Here is a 10,716-nt window from a genome sequence, read left to right as displayed (position 1 = left end):
ATCATGGAATCAAGAATCTGACTGAATTCTAGGGACCTAATGGGCGAAAGGAACCCACTAGTGAAATCCCACATACCTGGTGACGAATTCCACGGAGAAATCTTTCGATTTCGAGGCTGGAACTGAAGGAAACTTGTTGCGTTCTTGAACTAGGGTTCTTGACTTCTTTTCTCCTTTTAGCGTTCTAATTCTTCTAAGTTTGATTAATGATTTGACTTAGGTAAGTTCTAGTTATGTTTCTAAGCTTAAACTAATTAAAACCTCATGATTTAGGGTCAAAACGACGTATCTTAGGGGTTAAACGAAATAGGAAAAGACCAAAAGACCCCTGAATTAACTGTTGTCGGAGTGATCTACGGATTGGACCTACGGGCCGTAGGTCAATATACGGTCTGTAGATTGCGTCCGTAAGTCAAGCCTGTTCGACAGGCCTTCACTAAAACAGGCATAAGTTTTTACTCGGAGGTCAGAATTTAGCAAACTCGGTGGCGTTGGAAAGATAATTCAATTATATATCTAACCATAGGTCATGGGACACATAATTCATTTTGTGCTAAGAGTTATGACTATCTGAAGTTGACCCATCAGAATTTTCAGCTAACTTGCTGCTAACCTTCGATCTACGGTCAGACCTACCGACCGTGGATCGAATGACGGTCCGTGCTGGCAACCGTAGTTCGGGACTGAAGCTGGGCTTTTGGGGCATCGATCCACAGACACGAACTACGGTTCGTGACCTGACTTACGGACCGTAAGTCCGGCCGTGGGTCAACACTTAGCCAAATTTTCTGACTGAGTTCTGGGGAAGTTTTCTGTCACGAACCACGGACCTGCAGGACGGACCGTGAGTCCATCTACGGTCCGTGGATGGTGTTCGTGAGTGCCACCTGTAACACCAGAAATCTGAAATCTCTAATTTCGGATACGGGGTGTTACAATGTCTATCTAAGATCATCATCGTCTATCTAAGAAAATCATCCTATGATGACACATAGTTATGGGACATGGGTAGTCATCACTTGTACACTCGGTGCTAAGCATAAATCCCACGGAATAGTTATTAATCTTAACTTGTCTTATTAGTATAGGACATGGGTAATCGCCGCTTATCTCATCATCCATGAAAAGACACAATTAAGCAACCAATCTAAGCTAGAAACATCATAGAGTAGCTCTTTATACCATGCGTGAGAAAACCTTTCACCATCCATGATCTTTTCATAATAGCTTTTAAGCCCCATAGTCATTCACTTCATGCTTTAAATATCCTGCTACTAATAAAAATAGTTTTGAAAGCGTGATCTATAATCATTGATGGCATATCCGAATACCATATTAATTAAGACCTAATTAAGGAAAATAGCCTGAAAAGCATTGAGGGAAAATCTAGATGTTGTTCATGTCATGTGGCTAAGCTTCATAGAACAATTAGATACCTTCATCTATAAGCTTACTTGAGTCATAAGCATTACTTTCATAAAACATGTATTTTCAATAATTCATAAGCTTCATCATGTTTTCAAAGTCAAAGCATCCTCAAATTCATTTACATCAATTTCATAAAGAAAAGACATGTATATCTTCATGAATTCATGTTTCATGGTTCATAGTCAAAATCATGGTTCTTGCATGGGTTCATGAGAATTCAACTTAGAAACATGTAATTACTTCAATTGATGCCTAATTTGATTGGGGAATCTAACTTTACAAAATTGGAGAATTTAGAACCCTATGGAGGAAAGAGCTCCATAGGTGAAGACTATCATACCTTGATGCCAAAAACTTGCAATTAATGGAGGCTTTGGAGACTTGATCTTGAAACTCTAGACTTCTTCTTCTTCCTTAGAGAGAGAAATATTTGAGAGGATGAACTTGATTAACTTTTGGGAATTTAGGCTTTGAATTGAATTGGGTGATTTAGGGGGGTAAAAGTTTATATAGGGCCTAGGGTAGAAGGTAAAAACGACATAGTATTGAGTTAAAATAATTGGAAAAATATTGAAACAACCATGACTTAAAACTGCTGAAGTGCCTCTCACGAGGGACTTCACCGACCGTCATGATCACCACGTCCCGTCTAGCAGGTCGTGAAGATGCCCTGCCTGAAAGGGCTTTACTAAAATGGGCATAACTTTTTACTCCGGGATCGGAATTAGGCAAATTCGATGGTGTTGAAAAGAAGACTCAAGAATCTTTAATTTGATAGTTCATGGGCCACCTAATTCACTTTGTGCTAAAAGATATGATTGTTTGAAGTTGACCCAAACTTCTAAGTTTGATAAGTCTCCTACACGAACGACTTCACGGTCCATGTGAAGCTTCACGGACCGTTTAGACATCTGTGGTCCTTAACACTGACTTGGCGTGAAACCCTTTCTGACTGGGTGACTTGACTACCTACTAGACGAGCTGGCTAAGTCACCACGGGCCGTCTGGGCATTTGTCTAGGTGACCTCTGCCTGGGACAGGTTCTAGGAAACCTTCATGAGCTCCTTAACGGACTGTGGTCCTCTACACGGCCCGTCTAGGGCTCCGTAGAGGGTTCCATGGTCCACTCCGCTTGGCCCTTTCTAACATTTTTTTCAAATTCGAGGTGTTACAATTATGTATATCCCTTTGGGGTAAATTTAGGAATCCTACTTGGGGACCAAGTCAGTTTTTCCCTATAAATAAAGGGGTTTCCTTCATTGTAAATTCACCCCTTTCGGAGAAATAATAAGTTTTCTCTCTTCTCCCTACTTTGTCCTTCTTCTTACTTTATAATTTCATAACAAATGGTAAATATTATTTTTTATGATAACAGTTTTTGCCTCTCCTATTATATATAAATTAAAAACAACATACGTTATAGGGGTTACATATAAAAATGTTGGTTCTACTCAAAATTATTCATGTCACGTAATAGCAACAAATGCCACACCTGGAGAAACCAGCCTGTATTGCATGTGAACCATATCATAATTGATTTCTATTCTACATGTTGCCATTAATATTTAATATAATATGCCAGCTCAATTTTATTTATTGGAATGTATGTTGGTTTTGCATTAATTTCCATTTGACAGTTCAACATTAGGAATGAAGACAACAGAAACAATGCCAAAAATGTTTTTTTTGTTTATCTACAGTAATAATTGGTAATGTTGATGATCACATGGAATCTAAAGCTGGACTAATTTACTGCTAAGAAATCAAATAAATGATTGTCAATGAATAATTGTGAATAAGCAATGAGTATGATGATTTCATAAATCTAAAGCTGGACTAGTTCTTTGGTTCCTAAAGTAGTTGATGTGACAATTAAAAAGAATTTTCTATGGAAAAGATTAGCATTTTCAATGAGAGGTAACATGAAATATTTGATTCATAATTATAATAATAATAATAATCAAACAAGATACAAAACAGTAAATCACTAATCTTAAATGGCCATTTCCTCCCAAGAAATATTCCCTCCCCGTTTCAATTTTAATTTGTCCATAATACTAAAAACATATTTTCACTTTAACTCGTAACTTTTAGATATTGAGAGAATATTCTTTTCATATTTTACCCTTAACATTAATAATTTATTACTCGAATCATATTTCAAGATCTAAGACAACACATGAATTAATATGAATGTTGTGATATAAAACATAGCAATCATTATTTCTTAAGGAACGTGCAAAGTTTAAAGTGAAAAAGTAAAAATGAACGGATGAATTAATTAGTACTTATTTCATATTGTAATTATTTTTCCATGTGCTTTAATATAACAACAAAACAATAATATACCCTATAGATATTTTCACAAGTGAGATTTGAGAAGAATATAATATTATGCATGGAGAATTTTATCTGTTACTAACTTATATATTGAGTTACTTGTTTCATAAAAAATATTAGGCAGCTTAGATCGATGTGCCCCATCCAAAAATATTATGTACTTGTGATGCACTCTTTATATACTACTTTTTTAACGAGCATAAAACAAAAATTATAAAATCTATAATATTCACAACTTTTCAAGGAATATTCTCCAATATGGAATTAAGAAATATCAAGTAAGTACTTGTTTCTCTGCTTATGATTTAATTAAGAATCACTCTCAAGTATCAACTAACTTGCTAGAATATGGAATATCCGTTTAAGTATTGCAAGGACTCTGTTGTCTCTAAATTCCAATCTCACATAGCTACATGACTAAGATATGTAGAGAGTGGCTAGTTGCTGTCAATATTGCTAGGACTCCCAAAGATATTATAAAGCTCATTGGTTTCTTTAATAATACACTATTTTTGAAAAAATCCAATATACATCGATCGATCGATCGATACTTTTATAGAGTTTGAGCAATATCGCTACTATGCTACATGCATAACTATCTACCTTAATGTATCATGACTTGAGAAGATTTCAAATTGTCCTTTCCAAATTTAAAAAGTGAGAATTTAAATTATATAGCATGTTTGATCAATTTTTTTTTTAAAAAAAAAAAAAACCAAAAACACCTTTTAAAAAAATAACAAGTTGAAGTATTTGGCCAAAATAAAATCAGAGCCTTTGAACAACAACATAAGCAACTTTTCTATTGTGAGAAATAAGCTACAACCTTTTGCTTCTTGAAACTAAAGAAGCAAACACAGAAGTAGAAAATTTATTTTTTACAATATAAAAGTATGGGGAAAAGGTCTGAAATATATTCGAACTTTGACAGAAATTGTTGTAACAATACCGAACTTTGGAAATGACCTTTTACCCCCTGCACTATTTAATAGTGTATTTTAAAGGTATATATATGTGCCCATGTGGACATCATAAATATTGCATCATTATAAATAGTAATGTGTCCACGTGGGCACATATATACCTTTAAAATACACTATTAAATAGTCCATGAGGGTAAAAGGTTCTCCATAAAGTTTGGTATCGTAACAACAATTTCGGCCAAAGTTAGAGTATTTTTCAGTCCCTTTTCCCTAAAAGTATCATTACCAAAAATTTAGATTTACTAAACTATAACAACAATACATACTAAGTATAATCTTATAAGTAGAGTTTAGGAGAGTGGTGTTTATACAATTTTATTCATATCTTGTGAATATAGGTTGATTCCGACCTTTGGTCTGAGTAAGTAAAGTAAGAATCAAATATGTAAAGCAAATACAATAGTGAATAAATCATGCTAAAAATGATTTGAAAATGGAATAAGTAGCAACAACAAATAACATGATAATTTAAGCAAAAAAACCCACAAGTGCTACTGAAATCAAAGAAAAAGATAGTAAGAGAGTAATAATAATAATAATATTGATAAGGAACTAGACAACATTCGACTACCTGATAACCTTCCACTCTAATTCTCGACTTTCATACCTTCTTATCTAGAGTCATGTGCTTGTTAAGTTGAGGATGATCCATGTCCTATCTAGCTAATTGTATCTCCTCAAAACTTTTTCAGCATATAGCTCTACCTCTGTTTATACCCATATAGCAAACCTCTCGTACATCATCTTCTGTATTCATACATGAATCATCTCGGTCTTGTCTTCCTCATCTTGTTTACAATGAAGGTCATTTCTACCTTGTCCCAAATAGTTTCATTTCTAATCTTATATCTCCTAGTATGCCCTCACATTCATTTCAATCTCCTTATTTATGCTACTCTCATCTTTTGGACATATAATTTCTTGGCTGATCAATAGTACTCTACCTCGTACAACATAGTTGATTTGGTCATTGCTCTATAAAACACACCTTAAGGCTTGATTGATCATTCTTATCACACAAGACACTTTATGTGAGCTTCCATTTCATCCAACCTGCTCAAATATGATATCTAACATCATCATCTATCTCCCCATTTTTTTTGGATTACCAACCCTATATAGTTGAAACTTTCTTTCTTGGGGATGACTTGTATATCAATCCTTACTTCCACATCACACAAATGGTTTACATCACTGAACTTGCACTCCAATATTTTTTCTTAGTCAGGCTCAACTTGAACCATTTGGACTCTAGAGCCTATCAACATACCTCTAGTCTATCATTAATTTCGATTAAAATCTCGTCAATCAAAACTATGTCATTTGCAAACAAGGGCGGCTCAATACTATTGGTTGCCTAAAGTCAAATTTCAAAATGAGGCCTTAATATGAAATCAATTTTTCTAAATTTTATAATGCAAAGTGATGAATAATTTGTAATGACCATTCTGGTCGTTTTCTATGTATTGCGATATTTTCGGCATTTAGAGCTTTTCTGTTGAGACTCGAAGTCATTTATGACTTGTTGAGACTAACAATTCGGTCTCCTGGTTGTTTATTTGATTTTTGTGTGAGTTTTCATGTATTGGAGCTTTTGAAGCTTAAACGATTGACTTTTGTCAAAACTTTAGGGAAATGACCTCATCATGCAATTTTGATAGTTTCGTTAGCTTCTGAAGGTTGAGTTTAGTCTAGAAGGATCCTTGGTTTGGGTCCCGAGACTTTTAGACTCATTTCGAACTACCTTGTGGGGTTTGGAAAAAATGGAGCCTTGGGTGTGTGACTCACTTTTTGTCGGGACGACCTCCGTTGGAAGTTTCAACATCTCCTTTGAGTTTGAAATGTTTGAATTTGATTGGGTAGCACTGTTTGTTTGTGTGCATGGGTTCTGAATGAATCTTGATCCCCCGTCCTGAGCTGGTGCAACCTTTGTTGGTGCACTGTACTCTTGTGCTCACGTTTGCGGGCCTTGAGCCGCGTTCGTGAAGGTTCATTAAATGAACCATCACGCTTGTGGGCTTAGCTACGCATTCGCGGAGAGATGGGATTCCGACCCACGTGATCACAAAAAGACTCCTGCGTTCACGGAGAAGGATCACCGTTGACCTGGTCCAATTGATTACCACATTCGTGGCACTGAGGATCACATTTGCGGAGGTCCTTTAACTGATGTTATATTGTGATATGTCCCAAATTTCTGCTCACAATTCCAATTTCTAAGTTCGATTTCTTGAGCTATTGAGCTTCGTTTGAGCTCAAGTTTTGTGTCAATCATTGTGAATTGTTGGAGCATTGCATAGGGGTCGTAGGGTTTGAGTTGGGGACTCATTTTTGAGGTAATTCTCCTCCCGAAGACCTCTCTTTACCTCTTTAATGGTGGTTTTGATGCTCTTTTTTTGTGTGGACTATTTTGGGTGTGAATTGGATCGAATTGTGCCCAACTTTTGGGCACAAGGCCCTTGAGCTTGTTGGGACTGGTTGACACGTGGGGCCCACTGACCCATTCTTTTACCTAATTTTGGATCCACAATTTTATGTAATATGTGTATTGTTTAGACCGTATTAATGCCATGATCATTTATTTGATAGCGTAGCAACGATCGGAGGTGGTTTGGAAGGGTCTATCTTATTTTCATTGTTGTATCATGCCTTGTTATAGTTATATACCCTTGTGTATTGTTGATTATGACTTATTTTTGGCCTTAGCCTAGGCGTAGGCTAGTGATTTGCTTTAAAATTGCCTAAATTGAAGCAACTTAGTAGGAAAAGACAATCAGTAGGCATTTCCCCATCCAAAAATATCATGTACTTGTGATGCACTCTTTCTATACTACTTTTTTAATGAGCATAAAACAAAAATTATAAAATCTATAATATTCACAACTTTTCAAGGAATATTTCTCCAATAAATTGTCAATATAGGCCCTTCACATTAGCAATAACTAGATTGGGACTTGTATCTTGTTTCTCTTCTTATGATTTAAACTCTCAAAGTATCAACCAACTTGCTAGAATATAGAATATCCCCTTCAGTATTGCAAGGACTCTGTTGTCTCACTTTTTACAACCTTCAATTCCAATCGCACATAGACTACATGACTAAGATATTAGATATGTATAGGGTGGATAGTTGCTGCCAATATTGCTAGGACTCCCAAAAATCCAATATACATCGATTGATATTTTTATAGAGAATTTTAAAAATATAATTATTAGAGAATTTTAATAATTAATTAGGAATTAATTAGTGTTAAATATAGTTAACAAAAGAAAAGTTAATTAATAAAGAAAAAAAAGGATATAATAATTACTCTATAATATTTTACATGGTGTTGATGTAGTGCTAATGTGAGTGGTGTTACACGTCTCAGGGCAGTATTAAATACTTTTAAGTAGTAAAGGTGTGTAATAGCTCGTCATGATAATTTAAACGTGTAACTGACTTTCTGAAACAAGTTCAGGAGAGAATTTATGTCTTTTCCCATTTACTAAATTACAAAAACAACAATACATACTCAATATAATTTTATAAATGGAATTTGAGAGGGTGATGTTTACACAATTTTATTCGTATCTTGTGAAAATAGAAGGGGTGTTTTCGATATACCCTCAACCCGAGAAAGTATATTAAAAATCAAGTATGTAAAGCAAATACAATAGCAAAAAAGTTATGCTGAAAATATATAATCTAAAAAGAGAACAAGTAGCAAGAATAAATAACATGATAATTGAAGCAAAGAAATAACACATAATACTAAAACCAAAGAAAAACAATAGGAAGAGAGCTATAATAACAATATTGATAAGGAACTAGACAACGTTCGACTACCTAATAAATTTCTACTTTATTCCTCTACCTTCATACCTTTTTATCTAGAGTCATGTCCTTGTTGTCATTTGTAGGTGATCCATATCCTATCTAATCACATCTCCCCAAAACTTTTTCGACATACATCTACCTCTCTTTACACCCACTATATCAAACCTCTCCAACCATGCATCTTCCGTACCTATGTCTGAATCATTTCAGTCTTGTTTTCCTCATCTTGTCTACAATAGAGGTAACTCTTATCTTGTCCCAAATAGTTTCATTCCTGATCCTTCTCTCCTAGTATATGTCCACACACAGGTTCATTTCAATCTCCTTATTTATACTACTCTCATCTATAATTTGAACATGTGATTTCTCGACGGACTAATACTTTACCTCATTCAACATAATTGGTCTAACCATTACTCTATAAAACACACCTTAAGGCTTGACAGATCATTCTTATCACATAAGACAATAGATGTGAGCTTCCATTTCATCAACTAGATAATTTTCTTCAGATCACACTCATCAGCTTTTTACAAGTATTTGATGGCAGCTAGATTTTGCACATTATGATTTCCAACCAAATCAACAACATTGTAAAATCAAATTGCTCTAAATTCCAATCTAGAATATGTTGGCATTGTCCGGCCAATAATTGCTTAAATTTACCACTTGAAACTATTGATTACAGAAAAGTAGTAACATTCTCATATCAATTGCCTTGATACTTAGCTTGATGTGCAATGAAATAAGTCTTTAAGTTTTCTGATCTGGATGATAAGAAATTCTGCATTAGATCTGGCAAAACTAAAGCAAATCTTCAATTGATTCAATCCAAATAAATAAATAAATTTCACTAAATAATTGTCCAACAACAACAATGGAAAAACTTATTCTAGCCCAATACTATTTACTTCAATTATTAATTATGCCCCAATATCATCTCATTCAACTATCAATAGCTGAAAAGCAACTCTGCGATCGTACCAAACCTCCTCTACTCACCGGATTAGATTGCGGCGAATCCAAGCTCTTCAGCAGCAACCGCTTCACTGCTGATATCAATTCCCCCGTCGGATTGGGGGGCAGACTCTTTGCTCTGAACTTTTTGCAAAATGTCATGTGTCGATTGAAAGCTTCATCTCTTCCAATCCTTCTCGATCTCACCATTTCATCCTTCACCGCCTCCGCACACAGTCCGCATATCCATCGCCCTTCATTCCTTTCCCGAATTCTCGATATGTACGCCTCTGTACATTCCTCTGTCAATCCACAACACTCACACTTTACAAATTGGACTTCATTTTTCATCTGAGTTTCCACCTCTTTCTTCATCATTGTTGCCTCAAATTTCTGAAACACTCGATCGACAAACATATATAAAATTCAAATAATTTCATTAGAATCAAAGAAAAATAAGGGAGAGAATTAATTTTACCGTAAACTGGAATCTTCTAGATACTCTGAAAATCTTCTAAAAAATTGAAATATTATGCTACTTCGATTCTTCTTTATCTTTCTTTTTCCCACTCGCCCTCTTCTTCAACGATGATCAATCGCTTGAATATCATATACATTTCACAGCCTTGACTGGCTTTTCTAAATTACCTCAGAGACGAAATTCAATTCTTCATCTCATTGATTTTGTTTTACAGATATATATACACAAACGAAGATTGGCCTTCTTTTTTTAACTGATAATATAGTAGTATGATTGTTTGGCAATTGTTGTAAAAGTTGTCAATGTCAGAGTATTGGTGGGGGCCCAGCCCTGCCTCCAGTGGTAGATATCGTGTGCACTACGGACCACAAAAATGGGTGAGCCTTTGCTTATCAGATGTCAGTAGAGTTCAAAATCAATTGAAACTCTTCAAGTTCCGACAAAATGCTACCAAAGATAAAGATAAAAGTATCAAAATCAAAAAGATTTCAATGTAAAGTTGATTTCTTATCATCCTTTAATTTGTTATGATCCTATAATATCCAAAATTTAATAGAAATCTTAAATTTTTATGCAAAGTTATTATTTTAAAATGATCGACAATTGTCTTCCAACTGATAATTTATTTAATTTTTCTTTTATCATGAACATCAAACTTTTTTTAATAATTCTTTATTTTAGGAAAAATTATAGAATTAGTCAAAATT

General features: G+C 34.6%; 1 long non-coding RNA gene across 1 annotated transcript; it reads right to left on the bottom strand.

The window, feature by feature from the left end:
• Nucleotides 1–9,396: 9,396 nt before the first annotated feature.
• LOC125841962 (uncharacterized) lies at nucleotides 9,397–10,174 on the bottom strand. The gene is made up of 2 exons (XR_007443852.1): nucleotides 10,007–10,174; nucleotides 9,397–9,921 (listed from the first exon to the last, which is right to left on the bottom strand). It is a non-coding gene; the product is annotated as an uncharacterized LOC125841962 (long non-coding RNA).
• Nucleotides 10,175–10,716: the final 542 nt, after the last annotated feature.

Source organism: Solanum stenotomum, chromosome 10 (genome assembly GCF_019186545.1).
Source record: "Solanum stenotomum isolate F172 chromosome 10, ASM1918654v1, whole genome shotgun sequence".
NCBI lineage: Eukaryota > Viridiplantae > Streptophyta > Magnoliopsida > Solanales > Solanaceae > Solanum > Solanum stenotomum.
The sequence above is the reverse complement of the archived record's forward strand: the minus strand, read 5'-3'. Positions and strand labels throughout refer to the sequence as shown.